General features: G+C 39.5%; 1 protein-coding gene across 1 annotated transcript in view; it reads left to right on the top strand.

The window, feature by feature from the left end:
- LOC106089127 (ATP-binding cassette sub-family G member 8) overlaps positions 1 to 23,465 on the top strand; it is a 146,876-nt gene that overhangs the window by 66,489 nt on the left and 56,922 nt on the right. Inside the window, exon 4 of the mRNA XM_013254907.2 lies at positions 11,023 to 11,077. The gene's annotated coding sequence lies outside the window, so the exon portion shown is untranslated. The remainder of the gene's footprint in view (positions 1 to 11,022; positions 11,078 to 23,465) is intronic.

Raw genomic sequence — 23,465 nt, 5'->3', positions numbered from 1 at the left:
TAGGGGACAGTTCCCCTAAAGCCGGCCAAATGGATGTATAGACTAATCATGACAATGTGGGACTTAAATATTTAGCGACCACGCCAATATGGAGCTCAAATGAAAGCTTTTTGGGAGTAAAGCACCACTTTCTGAAACAAGTCTCTATGGGACACCCCCACCTCCAAAAAACCCTCAAGTAAGATTTTTTTTTCTGTGGGAAAAACATTAGCCGGAAGTCGATTCCACATACGAATGGTACTGGCGAAATAAGAAGTTTCTCTATAATGCATTGTGCGGTCCGCTGGCCAATCAATTACAAACGGGTGTGAGTTCCTGGAATGTCTAGTGTCCTTACATACAACTTGACATCAGGCATAAGAACACGAATATCAGACGAACACACACCATTAAAGTACCCATAGAACAGCGCCAAACAACCCACATTGCGACGATGGTGAAGGGAGGCAATAGAGTTGGAAACCCCACTGTCCCCAATCAACGCCATCGCTCTTCTCTGTACACGGTCCAGTAGCTCCAGGGATGGTTTTGAAGCTCATGTGAGTTGTACTCCAATTTTGGTCTCATGAAAGTGGTGTAGATGTTAAGAATATCAGACGGAATGAAGTAATTCTTACACCGTTTAAGGAAGCCTAAACACTTGAATGTTTCTTTCGACACTTCAATTACATGTTTAGCCCAACGGATATCACTTTGTATTGTATTTTCATGCCCAGAACATCAAAAGCTTCTGATTGCTCAACAAAAATACCGTTGATAGACAAAGATACTCGTAATGGGTCACCGAATCGTTTGTCTGACAACAAACAGCACTGAGTCTTCTGCATTAAAATCTACTCGAATCATTCGATCCCACTGATAAATGGCCAGCAAATCCTGGCAGAGGGTATCGTCCATAACTCGCTTCTTTTCCTTAATCTCTCGAAGACTCGGCCTATGGTCGAATGAGTACGAATGACGGAGATTACGGTCATCCGCAAGTAGAGTAGATCGGATTCGATGTTTGACCCAACAGATCGTTGATGAAAATAAGAAAAAGAGAAGGAGAAAGAGAAAGATCAGAGCCCGGGGGTACACCTGCGGTCAATTTATGCCCATTGAGTGAGAACCCATCTACAACGACTCGAATAGTGCAATCTCTGATTACCGACACCATATGCGACAAGCTTTGAAAATAGTGCAACGTGCTAGACCCTATCAAATGCCTTGGAGATATCCAGAACCACAACCTTACTCTCACCAAACTGGTGGATTGAGCAACTCCAATGTTCCGACAAAAGTGCCATGAGGTCGCCCGTAGAGCGATTTCTGCGGAACCCATAGTGTTGGTCGCTAAGAGGGCCACTAGACTCTAAATACCAAGATGCTGATTAACCATCTTACTTACCGACCATTGCAAAAAGGTGCTAAAACAAAAGTTATTTGAGAGAAGAACAGGTAATTTTAATCTACTTTCAGACCCAAGTGTCTGGGTGGCTGACACACCCACCCAAACTGGACATATTTCCCTACCATGGTAATATGGGGCTCAAAAGAAAGGTATTTGGGAAAAGACAACGAATTTGATTTTCACATTTGGGGCGAATTGACTGAGGGGCCCCACTTTAACTTCACCAAAAAGGACTGATTTAATGACCATGGCGATATAGGGCTCAAATAAAATTTATTAAAGAGTTAAAGAAGGCGTAGCCGGTCCAGTTTAGCTAGTATTTTACAAAATTGCAAATTTTGCCCATGAAAATTCCACTAAGGAACAGGGGCAAACTTCTCATATATCACCACCCTGTACAAGTTAAGCTCTTGTATTTTGGGCAAACAAAAGTTGGATATTATCCCACGATAGCGCTCCCCATTAACAGTTACGTTAACATTCGCATCATCAAGAAGTACGGTCCAATGATGCCACCAGCCCATAAACCGCACCAAACTGTGACTTTTTCTGGATGCAATGGTGGTTTTTTCAATGATTCTGGCTGATCTTCACTCCAAAATCGACAATTCTGCTTAATTACGTACGCACCAAAATGAGGAAAAGATGAACAAAAATGAACGCGCGATGAACTTTCTTAACAGAGCACGCATTTGAAATTCAATAATTTGCAAGCCTTGTTTGTTTGTAAGACGATTCATCGTTAAATTGTAGACCAAACTGAAGATGTTTGACAGTGAAACAAAACACAAAACGAGCGTGAGCTGTTTAAACCAGTGTTGCCAAAGAAATAATAGCTAAAAAATCACCCCTTATAAAAATTTAAAATTTTAGGCGTCGAAATATTAGCAAAATTGCGGAAATTTGGAAAAAATTTTACGTCACATGTTTTGAAGATGGAAGACAAGATGAAATATAACAATTAAGAGCGAGCTAGATTCGGCCGGGCCGAATCTTATATATCTTCCACCATGGATTGCATATGCTATTGGAGCTATATCAAGTTATAGTCCAATTCGAACCATAAATGAATTGAATGTTGAAGATCATAATAGAAGTCATTGGGAAATATTTCAGTCCATTCGGATAAGAAATGCGCCTTGTAGGTGCTAAAGTAGGATAATCGGGAGATCGGTTTATATGGGAGCTGTATCTGGCTATAGATCGCTTCAGACCGTATTGGACACGTACGTTGAAGGTCATGGAGAAGCAAAATTTCAGTCATATCGGATAAGAATTGCGCCCTCTAGTGACTCAAGAAGTGAAGATCCCACATCGGTGTATATAGCAGCTATATCAGGTTATGGACCGATTTGAACCATACCTAGCTCAGTTTTTGGAAGTCATAACTTCATGCACAATTTCAGCCAAATCGGATAAGAATTGCGCCCTATAGTAGCTCAAGAATACAAGATCCAAGATCGGTTTATATGACAGCGATATCAAAACATGGACCTAAATAATCCATTTACAATCCCACCCGACCTACGCTGATAAGAAGTATTTTATAAAATTTCAAGCGCTTGGTGTTATTCTTTCAAATGGTAGCGTGCTTTCGACAGACCGACGGACCGACATGGCTAGATCGACTTGAAATGTCATGACGATCAAGAATATATATACTTTATGGGGTCTTAGACGAATATTTCGAAGTGTTGCAAATGGAATGACGAAATTAGTATACTCCCGTTTTATGGTGGAGGGTATACAAATTTTTTAAATTTTTATGACGTTGACAGTTTACCATTTGAAAACAGCAGCAAATGTTTGCTGTTTTTGCAAAAAATTACAGCTGTCCCATTTTCAGCGGACTTTTTGCTGTTACAGCAAACCTTTTTGCTGTTTATACTAACAAATTTCTCTCAGTGTATTTATCCGACGCCTTTCTTATCTTCTTCTTGTATAAAACATGTAAGGAAAGGCAAAAGTCGGTCCGTACCGACTATAAAATACACCTCACCTACCCTATGAATGGAAATTGGGTTGCCCAAAAAGTAATTGCGGATTTTTCATATAGTCGGCGTTGGCAAATTTTTTCACAGCTTGGGACTCTGTAATTGCAGTCTTTCTTTTGTCAGTTATCAGCTGTTACTTTTAGCTTGCTTTAGAAAAAAAGTGTAAAAAAAGTATATTTGATTAAAGTTCATTCTAAGTTTTATTAAAAATGCATTTACTTTCGTTTTAAAAAATCCGCAATTACTTTTTGGGCAATCCAATATATCTAAATCCTAACAGATTTTGGGAAGATTGAAAAATAAATGTGCTTGCAGTGGCTTAAGAAGTGAAAATGTGGCAAAATATTATAGAAGCTTTTATCTTAATCTGAACCGATTATGAAATTCACCATCATAAGGGATCGGCCGGCCAAATAGATGGATCATGACAATATAGGACTCAAATCGGTCATATTTACCGACCACGGTAATGTGGAGCTCAAATGAAAGCTTTTTGGGAGTAAACCACGAATTTTATACCCCTTTTTCTGAAACAAGTCTCTATGGGACACCCCCACCTCCAAAAACCCTCAAGTAAGACTCTCTCATCCAACATGCAGGGGATGTCGCCTATGAATACAGTGCATCGCGTTGGTGGGGGAAATTAGGAATCGGAGGGGGGAAAAGGATGTAGAGCTTATTGACATTTATCTTTAATCTTTGGATGTCAAGGTGGGTGGGAAAAACATTAGCCGAAAGTCGATTGCACATACGAACGGTTCGGGCAAAATAAGAATTCTCATGCATTGTGCAGTCCGCTGGCCAATCAATTACAAACGGGTGTGAGTTCCTGCAATGTCTAGTATCCCTGACATACATCCTTACATCAGGAATAAAAAGACGAATATCAGACGAACACACACCATGAAAGTACCGATAGAACAGCGCCAAACAACCCACATTGCGACGATGGTGAAGGGAGGCAATAGAGAATAGAAAATACCCCACTGTCCCCAATCAACACCATCGCTCTCCTCTATACACGATCGAGTAGCTCCAGGGATGATTTTGAAGCTTATGTGAGTTGTACTCCATTTTCGGAAAGTGGTGTAGATGTTAAGAAGATCAGACGGAATGAAGTAATTCTTACACCGTTTAAGGAAGCCTAAACACTTGAATGCTTCTTTCGACACTTCATTACATGTTTAGCCCAACGGACATCACTTTGTATTTTCATGCCAGGAACATCAAGAGCTTCCGATTGCTCAACATCTACACCGTTGATAGACAAAGATGGTCGCAATGGGTCAGCGAATCGTTAGTGTGACAACAAGCAGCACTGAGTCTTCCGTGCATTAAAATCTTCTCGATTCATTCGACCCCACTCAGAAATGGACAGCAAATCCTGGCAGAGTGTATCGTCCATAACCCGCCTCTTGTCCTCAATCTCTCGAAGACTCGGCCTATGGTCGAATGAGTACGAATGACAGAGATTACTACCATCCGCAAATGAGTAGATCGGATTCAATGTCTGACCCAACAGATCGTTGATGAAAATAAGAAAAATAGAAGGAGAAAGAACAGAGCCCTGAGGTACAATAAGTGCTCATGGTATAACAACTCGAATAGTGCGATCTCTGAGAAAGCTCGAAATAAATCAAACGCAGCCATTACCGAAACCAAATGCGACAATCTTTGATAGTAGTGCACCGTGCCAGACCCTAGCCACAACTCTACTCTAACCAAACTGGTGGATTGAGCGACTCCAACGTTCCGACAAAAGTGTCATGAGATCGCTCGTAGAGCGATTTCTGCAGAACCGATACTGTTGGTCGCTAAGAAGGCCATTAGACTCTAAATACCTTACAAGATGGTGATAAACCATCTTATTTACCGACCATAGCAAAAAGGAGCTAAAACTAAATTTATTTGAAAGAAGAGCAGGTAACTTTTATCTACTTTCAGGCCCAAGTGGCTGGGTGGCTGAAACACCCACCCAAACTGGACATATTTCCCTACCATAGTAATATGGGGCTCAAAAGAAAGGTATTTGAGAAAAGACAACGAATTTGATATTCCCATTTGGGGCGAAATGACTGAGGGGCCCCAAAACTTCACCAAAAGGGACTTATTTAACGACCATGGCGATATAGGGCTCAAATAAAATTTATTAAAGAGTGAAAGAAGGCGTAGCCAAGCCAGTCCAGTTTAGCTAGTATTTTATAAAATTGCAAATTTTGCCCATGAATATTCCACTAAAGAACAGGGGCAAACTTGTCATATATCAATGAGTGCAGTCTGATTTAAGTTTTGAGCTCAATGATAAGGGTTCTCCTTTTTATAGCCAAGTCCGAACGGCGTACCAGGGTGCGACACATCTTTGGAGAGAAGTTTTCACATGGCATTTGTGAATGTGGTACTACAATTGTTGCCAGCATTAGGAAGGGAAAATCACCGCTGAAAATTTTTTCTGATGGACTCGCCAGGATTCGAACCCAGGCATTCAGCGTCATAGGCGGACAAGCTAAATTCTGCGCTACTATGGCCTTTGAAAAATAAATGAATAACTAATATTATCAAAATTTTTTTATTAAACAAAATTTAAAAAAAAAAAAAAAAAACTAAATAAACGAATTCTGTTTGTTTCATTATGTATTAAATTTTTCTTCTTACATCCATTTTTAAATGACCTTAAATGCCTTGTAAACAGAAAATTAGATCTACCAAAGCATAGCAAATAGAAGTTTAAAGCGAAAAGGTTGTAGGCTAATTAGAAGAGCGGAAACAGTACTCATGCGTCATGTTGTTGCATGGTGGCTTAGATGGATAGATGGATGGATGCATGGCCTAGTGGGGTTTGGCCCCTTTTAAATGCTGTGGCGGTAGATGGTAATGCCATTTGGGTGTTTTTCCTTTGGAATGGTTGTAAATTGTTGCCAAATTCACACACTTTGTTTGTAAATTAACACGCCAAACTTACACAATATGTATATCTGTAGGCATTTGAAAATGTGGGTGTATAGGCAATATCTGTTGGATTTTCATTAAACTCTCCATTGTTTGCAGGGTGGAACAATGAAATCTATTTTTGGTCCAACTAAAACCAAAAAATCCAATTTAAATCTGCAACTTATTTTAATTCATTCATTCATTAAAAGCTTCGAATGCATTTTCTGCATTTAACGCTTAAAAGCCGACATTTTTCAATTTAACCATTGACTCATGTGATAAGTATGGGCGTACAAACCCCAAGTTGTCATGGCCACCTTGTATGCAATTAATTTTCTAAAAACAACCTTACCACGTTTAGTGTGTGTACGGGTGGACTGTGGATGTTAGTGTGTTTATAATCTTATTAATTTATTTATAACCTGTTGTTATTGTATCACAAAAAATTAATCTTAACATTGAACTTAATCACCCATGTGCGTGGTGAATTCTTTTAGCGTGAGTGAGTTTGGAGCAAAGGAAACTTGTAAATCCCAGCATGGTGTTGAGCTAAGTGAAAGTTCCTAATTTTCTTACACAAATTTGACGATGCGTAAGTTTATCGAACCCATTAGTTGTTAAGCTGCGTAATGGGCTAAGATTTTCTGATAATTCAGTTTTGGGGATTTTTGTACTCTACAGCACTACTGTGACATTTATATTGAGTGCATTTGTATTATAATTAAGGACATTTGTACCACCTAAAGAGAAGAGAGACAATCAACTCAGAATCACGATTTAGCGATGTCCGTTTGTCTGTTCATGGTTATGTCCATGTTTGTGTACAAAATACAAATCGCAATTGATATCCGATCATGCTCCACCTAAATGCGACTTTTTTATTTTGGTCTACAGACGAAGCCTATTAACACTAGAAAGACCAAGCATTTTCCGCCCTATTATCCACAATGACCGATTCAATGTTTTGATGGAAAACCTATGAAATATAAAAATTTGCAAATTTTGCACATGAACATTCCACTAAGGAGCAGGGGCAAACTTCTCATATATCAATGAGTGCAGTCCGATTCAAGCTTAAGTTCAATGATAAGGGGCCTCCTTTTTATAGCCAAGTCCGAGCGGCGTGCCGCAGTGCGACACCTCTTTGGAGAGAAGTCTTACATGGCATGGTACCTCACAAATGTTGCCAGCATTAGGAGGCTTTCCCCACCGCTGAATATTTTTATACCCTCCACCATAGAATGGGGGTATACTAATTTCGTCATTCTGTTTGTAACTCCTCGAAATATTCGTCTAAGACCCCATAAAGTATATATATACTTGATCGTCATGACATTTTAAGTCGAACTAGCCATGTCCGTCCGTCTGTCTATCGAAAGCTTGCTAACTTTCGAAGGAGTAAAGCTAGCCGCTTGAAATTTTGCACAAATACTTCTTATTAGTGTATATAAACCGATCTGGGGTCTTGACTTCTTGAGCCACTAGAGGGCGCAATTATTATCCGATTTGGCTGAAATTTTGCATGAGGTGTTTTGCTATGACTTTCAACAACTGTGCTAAGAATAGTTCAAATTGGTCCATAACCTGATAGAGCTGCCATATAAACCGATCTGGGGTCTTGACTTCTTGAGCCACTAGAGGGCGCAATTATTATCTGAACCTCATTTGCGTCTACCGTTATGTCAAACACCGTAATGCGTGAAAGAAGTTACAATAGTCCGTTAACCTCAATGACATAACGGTGTGGAGTCTTTCGGGGCAGACAATCCCGCCATTGACAAAATCTAAGTGTTATATGTGAAGATTGAAAACTCATCCTCTACAAACACATACCCTTCCCCGTATTCTAGAAGTGACAGATAGTCTGAGATCCTCATCAGTTTACCAGGCGCATCCATTGTATCCAGAGTGAAACCGAGGTCGTATCCGCCCTCTTTCAGCACGTCCAGTTGAGCCAAAGAGCAACTTTGTTGGCACAGTTCCGATTACAGACGTCAAAAGATGCACATCCAGCTTTGCTTCCAGACGTGCCTGTGACATTTTCTGAAATGGCCCAATTCCTATGAAATTTTCACCAATGACAAATTTCTATAAAATTTTTATATAAAATGTCCGTTTTTAAAATTTTCTGGTCTTTTGCCTGTTAAATTTTACAATTCTTGTTTGCAAATGGAAAAGAAAAGCCAAAGATAACAACACACACCAACCACTTAGTCTTTGGTTAGAAGACTTTTTAATCATATTAGGTGTGATGGCTTCAAGGGCCGTGCGTTGGTATGTTGTATTTGAATCGTACTGATTGCGAAAGCGCCTCTATGATACATTTACCACATTAACAACGCTCGACAACCCTGTCTATTAGCTTTACTTTTCCCAATGCATGTATTTTTGTGTAATGACAGACATTCCTTCTGTGACAAAATTTCTTTGAAATTTTCTCTAAACAAAAAATTTTTTGTAAATATTTGCTTAAGACAACATTTTTAGGAAAATTTTGCTAAACACAAATTTGAATCAAATTGCCTCTCAGGAAAAAAAATTTAATCAAATATTATTCATTCATCTTACATTTAAATTTATTTTTTAAGTTGGGAATTGAACTCACGACTCATGCATTGGTGGTCCGAGCTCGTCGCCAAGTCTGCTTCCAGGGTGCTTACAACAAAATTGTATACTCTATCAAAGTCTAAATAAAGTAAGATTCGCATCATAGACTGTTCGTTTCTTAAGTCTTTTGTTTTATACATCCAAGCAAAAATTCTATGATACAATTTCCACATTAAGAACACTCGACAACCCTGTCTATTAGCTATACTTTTCCCAATGCATGTATTTTTGTGTAATGATAGACATTCCTTCTGTGACAAAATTTCTATGAAATTTTCTCTAAAAAAAAAAAAAATTTAAATATTTTTTTGAAGACAAAATTTTAAGGAAAATTTAGCTAAACACAAATTTTAATCAAATTGTCTCTAAGGCAAAAAACCTTAATCAAATATTCTTCATTTATCTTACATTTTAATTTTTTTAAGTTGGGAATTGAACTCACGACACATGTACTGGTGGTCCGAGCTCGTCGCCAACTCTGCTTCCAGGGTGCTTACAACAAAATTTTATACTCTGTCAAAGTCTAAATAAAGTAAGATTAGCATCATAGACTGTTCGTTTCTTAAGTCGTTTGTTCTATACAACCAAGCAACAATTCTATGATACAATTACAACATTAAGAACGCTCGACAACCCTGTCTATTAGCTGTACTTTTCCCAATGCATGTATTTTTGTGTAATGACAGACATTCCTTCTGTGACTAAATTTCTATGAAATTTTCTCTAAAAATAAATTTTTTTTGTAAATATTTTCTAAAGACAAAATTTTTAGGAATATTTTGCTAAACACAAATTTGAATCAAATTGTCTCTAAGGGAAAAAATCGTAATCAATTATTCTTCATTATCTTACATTTAAATTTTTTTTTAAGTTGGGAATTGCATGGTGGTCCGAACTCGTCGCCAAGTCTGCTTCCAGGGTGCTTACAACAAAATTGTATACTCTATCAAAGTCTAAATTAAGTAGGATTAGCATCATAGACTGTTCGTTTCTTAAGTCTTTTGTTTTATACAACCAACCAAAAATTCTATTTTCCCCCTATGTATTTAAACATTCAACACATATTAGCACAATAAAGAGTTCATATCTTAAAACAACTCATCAGTTTACTATAAAATGTAATGTTGCATGAAACTTTAGCGCACACGCACCTTAAATTATAGCCAAGAACAACCACCTCCACCGAAAGTAGTGTAACTGCTTATTATTTAAGAGTAAAAGATAAAAGGAGGAGTGTTATGAAAATAAGAAAACAAAGACAGTAAACTACGAAAAAAAAAAATCTACCACAGAAAATTTTTGAAATTTTCGTGCAAGAGACAAAAACCCAAAATAAAAGCTAGATAGCAATTTTATGGCAATTATTTCATAGAAAAAAACAATGATGCTGAAAACATTGAATGAATTTAAAAACAAAAGTGAAAAGTTTATAGCACCACCAAAGAAGAAAACAAAGCAATAAAACCAACGAAAAATAATGCCTGAATTAAAAACCTAACCAAACTAACAAAGCAAAATTTAAGTTTAAAACGAAAAGCCATAAACAAAACTATTAAGTAATAGTATTTAAGATACATTCCGTTTGCCTGCCCCTATCTAATGTAATATTATAAAATATGCCAGGTGTGTTCTACTTTTCTTATGCAATGGCCACCATGCTTGACCCCAATGAATGATGGAAATGTGACCACCGTTATTGGACAATCCACTGTTTGCCATGGTAAATTTATTGTTGCCCACTTGCTATTTTTTTATGGCTGCTGACTTGCTTTATAGCTGCCAATTTGAAAATAAATTAGTTTTTATGATAACAAACAGATTTTTGTATGCCAATGTGTGTCAATCGATTCGACTTGATTGAAATCCTTACAGCAGCATAAACATTTTGAAAGCAATTGTAGTGCAGCTTTCTTGGTAGGCTCATAGCATGATAGAAGCACAAACGTGGAAAGAACATCCTGACAAGTGACCACATTTGCAAGTGTTAGTGAACATTACAAATTAAGACGAATATCGGATTACGTATACTTTTATTGTTAACATAGCAGTTACATGTATGTAGACATGATTGATTGACATCTAACATTTGTTCTCTTTTTTCAGGAATTTGTAGGATTCTACATACAATACCGATTCCAGAAAACTAATGACAAAAAAGGTATGTTATAACAATACAAGATTTTCAGACGAAAATCTCATACAAATTACAAATATATTTAGAGAAAATTTTATAGAAAGTTTGTCTTTAGAGAGCATCAGGTTAGGTAAGGTTAGGTTGAAGAGAGAGTACGGATATTAATCCGCCCATGCCACTTTGGGCACACACCTAAGCCAGTAATCGGGTTGTTGTGCGCCCTAAATACTAAAAAGTAACCTCGATAAAGAATATTTTCAGTTACGAATTCCGCGATACTTACAAAACCCTCAATTGTTTTAAATACCACGCCCCTAAGTTGGTTCATGTCTAGTCTTGTGACCTAAGTGCCGGTGTCTGTTAGCCGCGAAAGCCGGGCAATGACATAGGAATTGCTCCAAGGTCTCATCGACTTCTCCACATGCCCTAAACATGCTAACACTTACTTACTTACTTTACTTTTAATGGCTATGACAGAATATTTGTTCCACTAGCTGAACGTAGAATAGCATTCCAAACGCCTCGATCTTCTGCGCTCATTCTAAAATCTCTGATACAAAGTTTCGAGGTGTCTCCCACAACTTGATCTTTCCATCGAGTTTTTGGTCTTACCGGTTTGCGTGTACCACCGTGTTTTACCTTCAAAAGACTTCTATGCTGGAGCTTCTTCATCCATTCTGACAACATGACCTAGCCAACGCAGCCGTTGTATTTTGATGCCTGTAACTATGCTATCGTCGTCATACAGCTCATACAACTAGGGGTTCATACGTCGCCTATATTCTCCGTTAACGCAAATTGGTCCATATATTTTACGAAGAATCTTTCTCTCAAGTTTTTGGTCTTACCGGTTTGCGTGTACCACCGTGTTTTACCTTCAAAAGACTTCTATGCTGGAGCTTCTTCATCCATTCTGACAACATGACCTAGCCAACGCAGCCGTTGTATTTTGATGCCTGTAACTATGCTATCGTCGTCATACAGCTCATACAACTAGGGGTTCATACGTCGCCTATATTCTCCGTTAACGCAAATTGGTCCATATATTTTACGAAGAATCTTTCTCTCAAATACTCCAAGCACAGCCTCATCTGCTTTCACAAATACCCATGCTTCATCTGTCGAGAGGTGGCTTTGCCGCACCGAATTTGCATAAGTGAGATCTTGGTCTTATGTGTCCCGTTATGATACCGAAAGCTTCACTGATCTCCTTCTTGCCTCCTTTCAGTAATAGCCTTGTCTTCCCACAATTCAGATGTCTCCATAGGATATTCGTCGTCCTGCCGACCGTTTCGCTGTGCCGTTCGTAGCCCACGCTCTTAACACGGACTGCGTCGACCCGAAAGGCTTCGGGTTAACCAAGTTTATTGATGGCAGTTCTCTGGCCTTCATTGCCAAATCGTCTGCTTTTTTCTTCCCCCTTATTCCGCTATGGCCCGGCTCCCAAACGAAGAGGATCGTACCATTCTAAGAGAAGACGTTAATCTCATTTTTACACTCCTAGACTGTTCGTGACTTTACCGTCCTGGTTGTTATTGCCCTGATGACCAGTTTACTGTCCATAAAAATTTTCATACTCGCCATCCTCGGGTTAGCACCACACCACTTCACGCATTACGTGATCGACCGGGTTTCCACCTGAAGGATCGTATTATAGTCAGGCAGTCTAAAATAGATCTCAGTCCCTGAGTTCTCAATGTAGACCCAAAGACCCACTCTGTTCTCTAGATTTGATCCATCCGTGTAACATGATCATCCAGATGGCAATACTAGCGTTCCGTCAGTCTAAGACTGTTCCGCTGGCAGCAGGGACTCGCACTCGACCTCAAGTGTCATCTTAGGTGTACAATCGGAAACCTCTTCCATTCCTTCCAGGTTTCCTATCGTCGCCTCGATTATACCACGATGGTATGACTTGCTCCCATCCTCGACCCATTCTCCCATTGCCTTAAGTCTCATAGCCGCAGTGGCTGCCTCACACTTAATCTGTATGTCAATGGGTCGGATATCTAGAATAGTCTCTAGTGCTCTAGAGGGCGTGGTCCTCGTCGCCCCGCCTATGCCCAGACAACATGTTCTCTGAACCTGTTGCATGGTCCTTATGTTGCACTTTGTCTCCATTGCAGTCTACCAAACTAGTGAGGCTTAAAGTATTGGTTTTATCACGCTCCTGTAGAGCCAGTGTACTATCCTCTAGTTTGCAACATCTATGAGCCTTCCCAACATCTGTGAGCCATCTCGGTGCGCTCCTAAATGTGACACTTCCAATTCAGTTTCCTGTCCAAGATCACTGCTAAGTATTTGACGTTGTCAGATATCAAAATCGTGCTATTGAGGAAACGTGGTGTGCTAAATTGGTCCACCTTCGTCTTCCTCGTAAACAGACACATTTCAGTCTTCTCTGGGTTAACATTGAGACCCCTGGGTCTAGCCCAGTTATATGTCATATGCAACACCCTTTCGGCCCTCCTCCATATCTGATTCGGCCCTCCTCCATATCTCTTCTAAGAAGTATTATAAAGTCGTCTGAATAGCAAACGGCTTCAAATCCCACCTAAGTCAGCATCCATAATAGGCAGTTTATGGTGATCACCGAAAGGAGTGGCGATAAAATGCACCCCTGTGGCGTACCTTGTGTCACTTTCTCCCTTATGTTAATGTCATAGGGCCCGCAATTTATCCACCTGTTCCTTAGCATATGGTTTATCCAGTCTCTAAGGACCCGGTACACCCGGTAGTTGTCTAAGGATGGGATCAATGTGTCGGACCACACATTGTTAAAAGCCCCCTCGATGTCAATGCATACCGCAAGGGTGTGCGTTTTGTCTTCGAAGGAAAGAAAGAAAAATTTCTTTAAAGAAATTGATGATCTCGAGCTAGATGATGTTCGAAAAATCACGATGTGTGATGTGTTTGTTGTTCTTAGCATCTATGAATCGTTTGTACCGGAATAGTAAAAACTAAGGCTTTCCTACTGCGCTAAGGAGAATGACAGGAGTTATAAGCCCTGTTTCAAAACAAAAACGTGCGCTACACTGTACTCAATAGTCGTTGGATATGTACGGTACCTTAATCTTATATATAAAAATTAATTTGCGTTTGTTTCTTGTTTGTTTGTGTGTTCCTTATAGACTCAGAAACGGCTGAACCGATTTTCTTGAAATTTTCACAGATGGTGCTTAATAGCGTACTACATTTTTTGATATCTGAAGGGGGAGCGGACCCTCCCCCTTATCCTTATCCTTTCAGAAACGCCAGATCTCGGAGACGGGTGGTGCGATTTATGTGAAAATTTGTGTACTCTCATATAGTACCATAAAAATAAAAATTTGCTATCCAAATTTCGGATGGGGTACTTAGGGGGGCCGCCCCACCCTTAAACCTACCAAACATATATTTAAACCAATCACGACAATATGGGACTCAAATGAAAGGTATTTGCGAGTAGAATACGAATCTGATATCCAAATGTGAGACCACGTTTCTGGGTGTCGACCCCTTCCCCAAAACACCCCCCCAAACAGGACTTATTTACTGACCTTGGAAATATGGGGCTTAAATAAAAGGTATTTGGGAGTAGACCACGTATCTGATATCAACATTAGGGACCAACTGTCTAGGGGACGTCCCACCACCATAACAACCCCCAAATAGGACGTATTTGCTCACCAAGACAATTTGGATTTTAAAGAGAGTGGAACTAAATATTTGTAGCCTTTAAGGGCCAATACCCCAAACCGGACATATTTTCTGACTTTTGCAATAAGGAGTTTAAATGAGATTAAAACACGAGTTTGATATCCAAGCTCTTGAGTTGTCGAAAATAAATATTCAAAGGAAACTTTTGTTTCATATAAAGTAAAAGAAGGCGCAGCGGAGCGGGCCCGGGTCAGCTGGTCAATTTTATAAAGGTTCTGATGAAGATAAATGGCCTAACAAGCCCACCGTAGCGTAGAGGTTAGCATGTCCGCCTATGACGCTGAACGCCTGGATTCGAATCCTACAAAATTTTTCAGCGGTGGTTATGCCCTCCTAATGACGGCGACATTTGTGAGGTATTGTACCATTTGGTATGGCAGCTATGTAAAAACTTCTCCACAAAAGAAATGTCGCCCTGCGGCACGCCCTTCGGACTCGGCTATGAAAAGGAGGTCCCGTATCATAGAGCTTAAACTTGAATAGGACAGCACTCATTGATATGTGAAAAGTTTGTCTCTGTTGCTTGATGGAATGTTGAGGGGCAAATTTGCAAATTTTTACATGGCGTATCAGAAACAAAAAATTTTTATGAAATTTTGTCTTTAGAGAAAATTTCATAGAAATTTTGTCTTTAAGAAAATTTTATAGAAATTTTCACTTTAGAGAAAATTTCATAGAAATTTTGCCTTTGAGAAAGTTTAATGGAATTTGTTTATCTACACAAAATTTCATTGAAATTTTGGCTTTGTAAAAAAATTTTATTGAAATGTTGTCTTGTTATACCAAGTCCAACAGTTGAACCTCTTCTTTATGCAAAGTTAAACTGATTCCCAAATAAATAGTCAAGCAAATGAAAATTAAAAAAAGAAAACAATTTGCATTGAAGTTAACACCTGAGAGGTCAACCACTTTCAACATGAAGGGGAGCTCTTTAAAAATACATCCATCATTTTATGTCCGACACTTACAGACAGGAGATACAAAAAGTCATCATCTTTTGTAGATAAAAATAAGAAACTCTGTGAAGAGACAGTCAACGATTTATGTGCATTTGTAATGCTAGCAACATTTGTATGCTCTGTAAAGACATACGGGGTCATTTACGTGCAAATATTGTTAATTATGGTGTATATGGTGCTTTTTTTGTTTGTTGGTAGCTTTAACTGAAAAATTTTTAGTTTTGTTTTCCAAACCGCTCTGATGTTAAAGAGATTTACTACAATTTTCTTTCTAACTCAAACAGCGAAAGTAAAATGGTTTGCAAAACTATGTTGAGATTTTGGCCGAATGTACCAAAGCCTTTATTAGTGTGCAATACGATAATTAAAGGTAATTATAAATTTTATGCTGTATAAACAAAATATTTTTGTTTGGCATAGGTTGAGGTTTTTAGATATGGTCACAATTATTGCTTTTTTTGGAAAATTTTTGAATAGGTTCATATAGTGGCGGTGGGAAAAAACCGAATAAAAATGTTCACAAATATTTCCTAATAAGGGAATGTAAATAAACAGATATCGATTTCGTTTAAGATATTATTACTATATAAACCGACCTTCAGATTTAGTTCTTTAGTCCCTACAGGGTATTATTCTCATTATAATGATCTTTTGGAGGAAGCTACTGTAGCGCAAAGGTTGGCGTATCCGCCTATGACGCTGAACGCCTGGGAACGATTCCAGACGAGACCATCAGAAAAACAATTTTCAGCGGTGGTTTTCCCCCACTAATGTGAGGTACTATGCCATTTAAAACTTCACTCCAAAGAGGTGTCGCACTGAGGCGCGCCGTTCAGACTCGGCTATAAAAAGGAGGCCCCTTATCATTGAGCTAAAACTTGAATCGGACTGCACTCATTGATATGTGAGAAGTTTGCCCCTGTTCCTTAGTGGAATGTTCATGGGCGAAATTTGCAATTTTTGCATAAACCGACTTTCCGATTTATTTCTTTAGTCCCTAAAGGACATTATAATGAATTTGTGGAGAGGATTGTGTAAGTTGATGATGTGCTGAAGTAAATAGCAATGTGTTATAGTCCACTAGGCGAGTTCTAAGAATGAGCGAATTACCAGGATGAGGGTAATCGGTTCCATTTCTGCTAGAGGCCACTGTGAAATAAAATTCTCTAAGCTAGTCTGTACAAATGACAGCCTCTCTTGCCTAAACTATACCTCGAGAGCCTGAAACAGAAAGCAGCCTAATGCCATATATTTAAAGTTTCATTTCGTACACTCCTTGAAAAGTTGTAATTTTAGATTGTTGGACTTCTAGATCTTTAGGTGGGTTTGTTGCCCTTCTTCGCCAATCCATAAGCTTATGCAGCAAAGACATGACTTTTTAGGAGCTATTGACTTTAGGGTATCCTAGTTGATGACACTAGCGGATTGACCCGATAAAATCCTTCATCGGCCAAGTCTGCCTCCGCACTTTACAACACACTACTACAACAACAACCATCAGTTGGAATAATTTTTTCTCTCTTTTGGTCATTAGCTTAGATAAAAAGAGCCTATGCCTTAAGGCTTAGCATGATATTCCATTAAAATTATAAGACTTCACTCATTGGTAAATATATCCTAATGAAAGACAGGCTCTCTAAAAGTGTGTCACATCGAAACAAAAACAACAACAATAGCCATTCAAACAATAGCCGTAATACGCTGGTACACAAAAATGGTTCAGTAATGTCTTTCTTACCAGATTGGACAATAATTTGCTTGCAACACCGGTAAAATGAAATTATAACAGCATTTATCAGACATGTTTTAAAAAGAATAAGAAGAAGAAAAAAACCCACCGACTGCAATAGCACCATCGACAATGATGAAATGCGTTAACAAGTCTCTTGTCAGCGCATCGCCATTGATGAATTTTTCTTTAGAAAATACAGTAAGGAGAGAGGCTGGCAGCGGGAGAAAAAAAAACAATTATGGCCCACGAAAAGCACAGTGTCTTGGAAAATATCGAAAGTGTCAGAAAAAACAAGATATGGTCCGGTTTGGACCACAATTAAATTATATGTTGGAGACCTGTGTAAAATGTCAGCCAATTCGAATAAGAATTGGGCCCTTTGGAGCTCAAGAAGTAAAATAAGGAGATCGATTTATATGGGAGCTGTATCGGGCTATAGACCGATTCAGACCATAATAAACACCTATGTTGATGGTCATGAGAGAATCCGTCGTACGAAATTTCAGGCAAATCGGATAATAATTGCGACCTCTACAGGCTCAAGAAGTCAAGATCCCAGATCGGTTTATATGACAGCTATATCAGATTATGAACCGATTTGAACCATACTTGGCACAGTTGTTGGATATCATGACAAAACAAGTTGAGCGAAATTTCATTCCAATCGGATAAGAATTGCGCATTCTAGAGGCTCAGGAAGTCAAGACCCATGATCGGTTTATATGGCAGCTATATCAGGTTATGGACCGATTTGAACCATACTTGGCACAGTTGTTGGATATCATAACAAAACACGTCGTGCACAATTTCATTCCAATCGGATAAGAATTGCGCACTCTAGAGGCTCAAGAAGTCAAGACCCAAGATCGGTTTATATGCCAGGTATATCAGGTTATGGACCGATTTGAACCATTTACAATACCAACCGACCTACACTAGTAAGAAGTATTTGTGCAAAATTTCAAGCGGCTAGCTTTACTCCTTCGGAAGTTAGCGTGCTTTCGACAGACAGACGGACGGACATGGCTAGATCGACATAAAATGTCACGACGATCAAGAATATATATACTTTATGGGGTCTCAGACGAATATTTCGAGTAGTTACAAACAGAATGACGAAATTAGTATACCCCCCATCCTATGGTGGAGGGTATAAAAATTCTCGGTAAACAAGAATTTTGCCAATATTTTCTGGGAAAAAGAAATGGAGGGGCCATCTTACCCTGAAACATTCGATGAAATCATATATGTATGATTTAAATGTATATTGTATGATTTAAATGAAAGGCACATAAAAGTAAAGTAAAGGGTGATTTTTTAGTTAATATCTTTTTGGTAACAATGGTTTAAGCAGCTCTTGCACATTTCGTGTTTTGTTCTACTGTCAAACATCTTCAGTTTGGTCTATAATTTAACCATGAATCGTCTTACAAATGAACAACGCTTGCAAAATATTTTTAAGAAAGTTTCTTCCATTTTATGGAAGGCTCAATGGATACGTCAAAAAGCAGAATTGCCGATTTTCAAGTGAAGATCAGCCAGAAGCATTGCAAGAGCTACTAATGCATCCAGAAAAAGTTACAGCTTGGTGCGGTTTATGGGCTGGTGGCATCATTGGACCGTTCTTCTTCAAAGATGAAGAGAATCGTAACGTAACTGTGAATATTGAGCGATATCATGAGATGATATCCAACTTGTTTTTTGGCCAAAATGCAAGAGCTTGACTTGCCCAACATAAGGTTTCAAAAAGACAGTGTCTCATGCCACACAGCACGCGTGACAATGGGCTTATTGGCAAGTTCGATGAACATTTTATTTCACGTTCGGGACCGGTCAATTAGCAGCCTAGATCGTGCGATTAAAAGCTTTTAGACTATTTTTTTGTGGGACTATGTTAAAGCTGATGTCTATACAGACAAGACCGCTTCAATTGACGCATTGGAAGACAACATTGGAGCATTTCTTCGTGAGATACCGGCCGTAATGTTGGAAAGAGTATGCCAAAATTGAACTAAGCACAGGGATTTATCAACTGCCAATCGCTCAAAAAATTGCTCGTGTCGATTGTTCGTAAGAAATGCTCCAAAAAATACGAAACAACTGCATTTTTGCCCCTGTTCCTTAGTGTTTCTACGGTGGAGGTCACCGTAGCGCAGAGTTTAGCATGTCCGCCTATGACGCTGAACGCCGGGGTTTGAATCCTGGCGAGACCATAAAATAAATTTTCAGCGGTGGTTTTCCCCCACATAATGCTGGTAACATATGTGAGGTACTATGCCATGTAAAACTTCTGTCCAAAGAGATGTCGCACTGCGGCACGCCGTTCAGCTATAAAAAGGAGGCCCCTTATCATTGAGCTTAAACTTGAATCGGACTGCACTCATTGATATGTGAGAAGTTTGCCCCTATTCCTTAGTGGAATGTTCATGGGCAAAATTTGCATTTTTGAGCACTCAAAACATCGATTTGATGATTCATCCGCCGTATAGTCCCGGCACCGAATGACTTCTTTTTATACCTGCACGTAAAAAATAAAATGAGAGGTTAACGTTTTTCGACACCTGAAGAAGCGGTTGATGCGTTCAGAATGCATGTTTGGGGGAAACCTCAATCAGTGAGCTGAGGTGTTAGCGAGATCGTGTGCATAGTTTTTGAGCACAATCCAGCAAAAAAATATTTTGTACATCGGATCAAAAACGAAGATTTGGCAGCTCCAACAAATTTTCGAAATACCTAGGTGACCAACTTTAGGGGCCTGCCAAAAGGCGTCTGGACAACCTAGGGCCACGACCAAACACCTCAGCTCTAACCATTCCAAATTTCAAAGTGATATCTCTTCCCATTCTCACACGGTATCTGAAAAAAATGTCAACCGTGCTTATCTCCTCCCGATGAAGGCGACACTGCGGAACGTCGTTCGTAATCGGCTATAAAAAGATGGTCTCTTATCATTGTGCTTAAATTTGAAACGGATATCACCGCGGCGGAACGGCAACGGTTCAGCTAGTTTTCTATAAAAAATAAAATTTCAGGGAAGTTGTTTGTGAAAGGGGCCACCGTAGCTAATAGGGTAAGCAAGTCCGCTTTTGACGCTGAACGTTTGGGTGTAAATCCCCTCGAGAACTTTACTTTACATAAAATGTATTCCTCTAGCCGAAAGTAGAAAATATGTCCAAGCTACCCGATATTCTACGCTTCTTCTCCAATCTCCGACACCCAATTTCGAGATGTCTCCTTCCAATTGGCCACTCCATCGGAGTTTGGTCTTCCCCTTTTGCGTTTTCTCTTATTGTCGCCTTCAAAAGAATTCTTTCTTGGAGCTTCTTCATCCATTATGACATCATGACCTAGCCAACGCAACTGGTGTATTTTGATGGGTTAAACTATGCTATCGTCGTCACACAGCTCATACGACTCTCTATTAACGCAAAAAGGCGCATATATTTGACAAAGGTTTTTTCTCTCAAACACTCCAAGTTCCGCTTCATCCGCTTTCGCAAGTACCCATCATGGGAGCCAAACAACAACACGGGTAGTATCAATGCCTTATATAGTGTAATTTCCGTCTGTCGAGAGGTGGCTTTGCTCTTCATCTGCCTGTTTAATCCAAAGAAGCATATGTTAGCCAATATTATCTTTCGTTTTATTTCATTTGTTTGGATTACGGCGGTGTCGAAGTAGATAAGATTGCTAACTATCTCAAAGTTGTAGTTCCCGACGTTCTTCATATTCTTTATCTGGTCGGGTTTACAGGGCTTTGCAGGAGTTGTTATCAGCAACTGTTTCTGATCTTCATTTACTGTCACACCCACTTTCGTTGATTCTATTTCGATACTTTCAAAGGCTGCAATTGCTTCTTTTGGTGTCCGACCCAAAATATAAATGTCGTCAGCATAGGCGAGAAGCATAGGTTGTCTTGTGAGTAGTGTGTCATACCTGCTTCTCGTTAAAATTCTCCAAAAGGATATTAAAGTGGTCACACGATAGACCATCTCCTTGCCTGAAATCTCGTTTAGTATTGAACAGTTCGGAGAGGTTATTTTCTAATTTAACTGAGGAGCGTTTATCAGCAAGAGTAATAGTGCAAAGTCGTACACCCAAAAAAAAAAATCAAGCACCGCGTTGACAAAGGGACCACATTCGTTTATAAAAGTGTATCAACATACAGATGTTATCAGATCAACCACAAATGTTCATAAATCAACAACAATATTTGTGAATAAAACGTCCACACCCGTTCACATTCTGACAACGTATTGTGTAATTTGTTTTAAAAGATTGCAAAAAGTTTTTGTGTGTTGGGTATAGAACTGTATACCTACGCATTTTGCAGGGATGTTGTTCAAAACGACCGGTGTATGAAACAACAACGCATGTTCACAAAATCACCCATGCTTGTTAACAATATTTCCAGCAACTTTTGTGTATGATAGTAACAAGATTGGTGTATGATTTTGCAACGTCTTTTTTCTATCGGTGTTCCAGGAATACGCAACTCAGACATGGCTTGAAATACTTTAGAAGATATAGGGCTGTCGAAGGCGGCTTTGTGGTTAACGAAAAGATGGTAGGCGTTGATTTGTCCTTCTCGGCTCTTTTCCAGGATTTGGCGCGGTGTAAATATCTGGTTGATGGTGGATTTACCAGGTCTTAAGCCACACTGATAGGGTACAATTATTTCCTTGTCTTTCGACATTAATCTTTCACACAGTATGCACGATAGTATCTTGTATGTCATGGTGAGAAGACTTATTCGCCTGCATTTGGCACATGCCGTCTGTCCCCTTTCTTGTGTACGGGACATAGTATACTGAGGTTCCAATCATCGGGTACGCGTTCTTCTAGTCAAATTGGGCAGAGGAGCTGATGCATACGCCTCATCAGCATGTCGCCTCAGGCAGCCGACGGCTGCTGCTGACTTATGGTTTTTCAGCCTGGTTACTGCTACGTGGACCTCGTTCTGACTAGTTGGTACACATTCTATACCATTACCATAGATTGGTTTTTTGGTATACTCATGGCCACCATCATCGGATACCTGCAGCTGGAAAAAGTGTTCTTTACATATGCTCAGCACACTATCTGTAATAGTTAAAAGTTTTTTTCTTTGTCCCTGCAGAAGGATGTGCCTGTACCGAAGCAATCGGATTGATGTTTGATTCGTTCTGGCTTTTGAACTTCTCGATTCACTCACTCTCCTCACGTGTTTCCAATTCCTTCTTCTTCCTGCGGAAGAAAGTTTTTTCCTCTCTCCTTTTCTCCTTATACTTCTCCTTTATCTGGTGCGTTGATACTGACTATAATGTTGCCCTGTATGCCGCAAGGGTTCCTTGGGGAAGGCTTTTGGTGCCCAAGAACGGATGTTGCGGCTCTTTGCATGGCTTGCCATTGCGCTGCTAAACTATCGGGACAGGGAGTGCTTTCTTCAAGCAATTGGGTCAGACGAGTGCAGTATGTCGTTGCCACCGATTGAGCTTTCCGATGTCCAGCTTGAGCTTTCCGATGTCCAGCTTCCGTGCAATGTCAGATCGTTCTTTTCTTGCTACACGAGTGTGAACCTTTGCTGCAACTAGGTATTGACCCGAATCGATGTTCGCCGCTCGGATCGATTGTACATCTAAAAGTTCCATCTATCCATCTATCATCACATGATTAGAGATGGGTGTGTTCTGGTAGACCCCTACCCATTCCTGTCAAATGTAGTACAGATCGGACCATATTTGGATATAGCTGTCATATATGCCGATATAGTGTATTGAGCCCATAAAAGGAGCATTTTTCATCCGATTTCGATGAAATTTGAAACAGTGAGCCTTGGTACTCCTTTGTTGAATATCGCTCAGATCGGACCATATTTGGATACAGTTGCCATACAAACCGATCTCCCGATATAGAATATTGAGCCTATAAAAGCACTTGGGTCAGCCGAGCGGAGTATGCCGTTGTCACCTGTTGCTTTTGAGCTTTCTGTGCAGTGTCAGATCGTACTCTTCTCGCCATACTCAAACGGGTGCGAACTTTT

The sequence above is a fragment of the Stomoxys calcitrans genome, chromosome 2 (assembly GCF_963082655.1).
Source record: "Stomoxys calcitrans chromosome 2, idStoCalc2.1, whole genome shotgun sequence".
In the NCBI taxonomy this organism is placed as follows: Eukaryota; Metazoa; Arthropoda; class Insecta; order Diptera; family Muscidae; genus Stomoxys; species Stomoxys calcitrans.
This window is presented reverse-complemented; position numbering and strand designations above follow the sequence as displayed.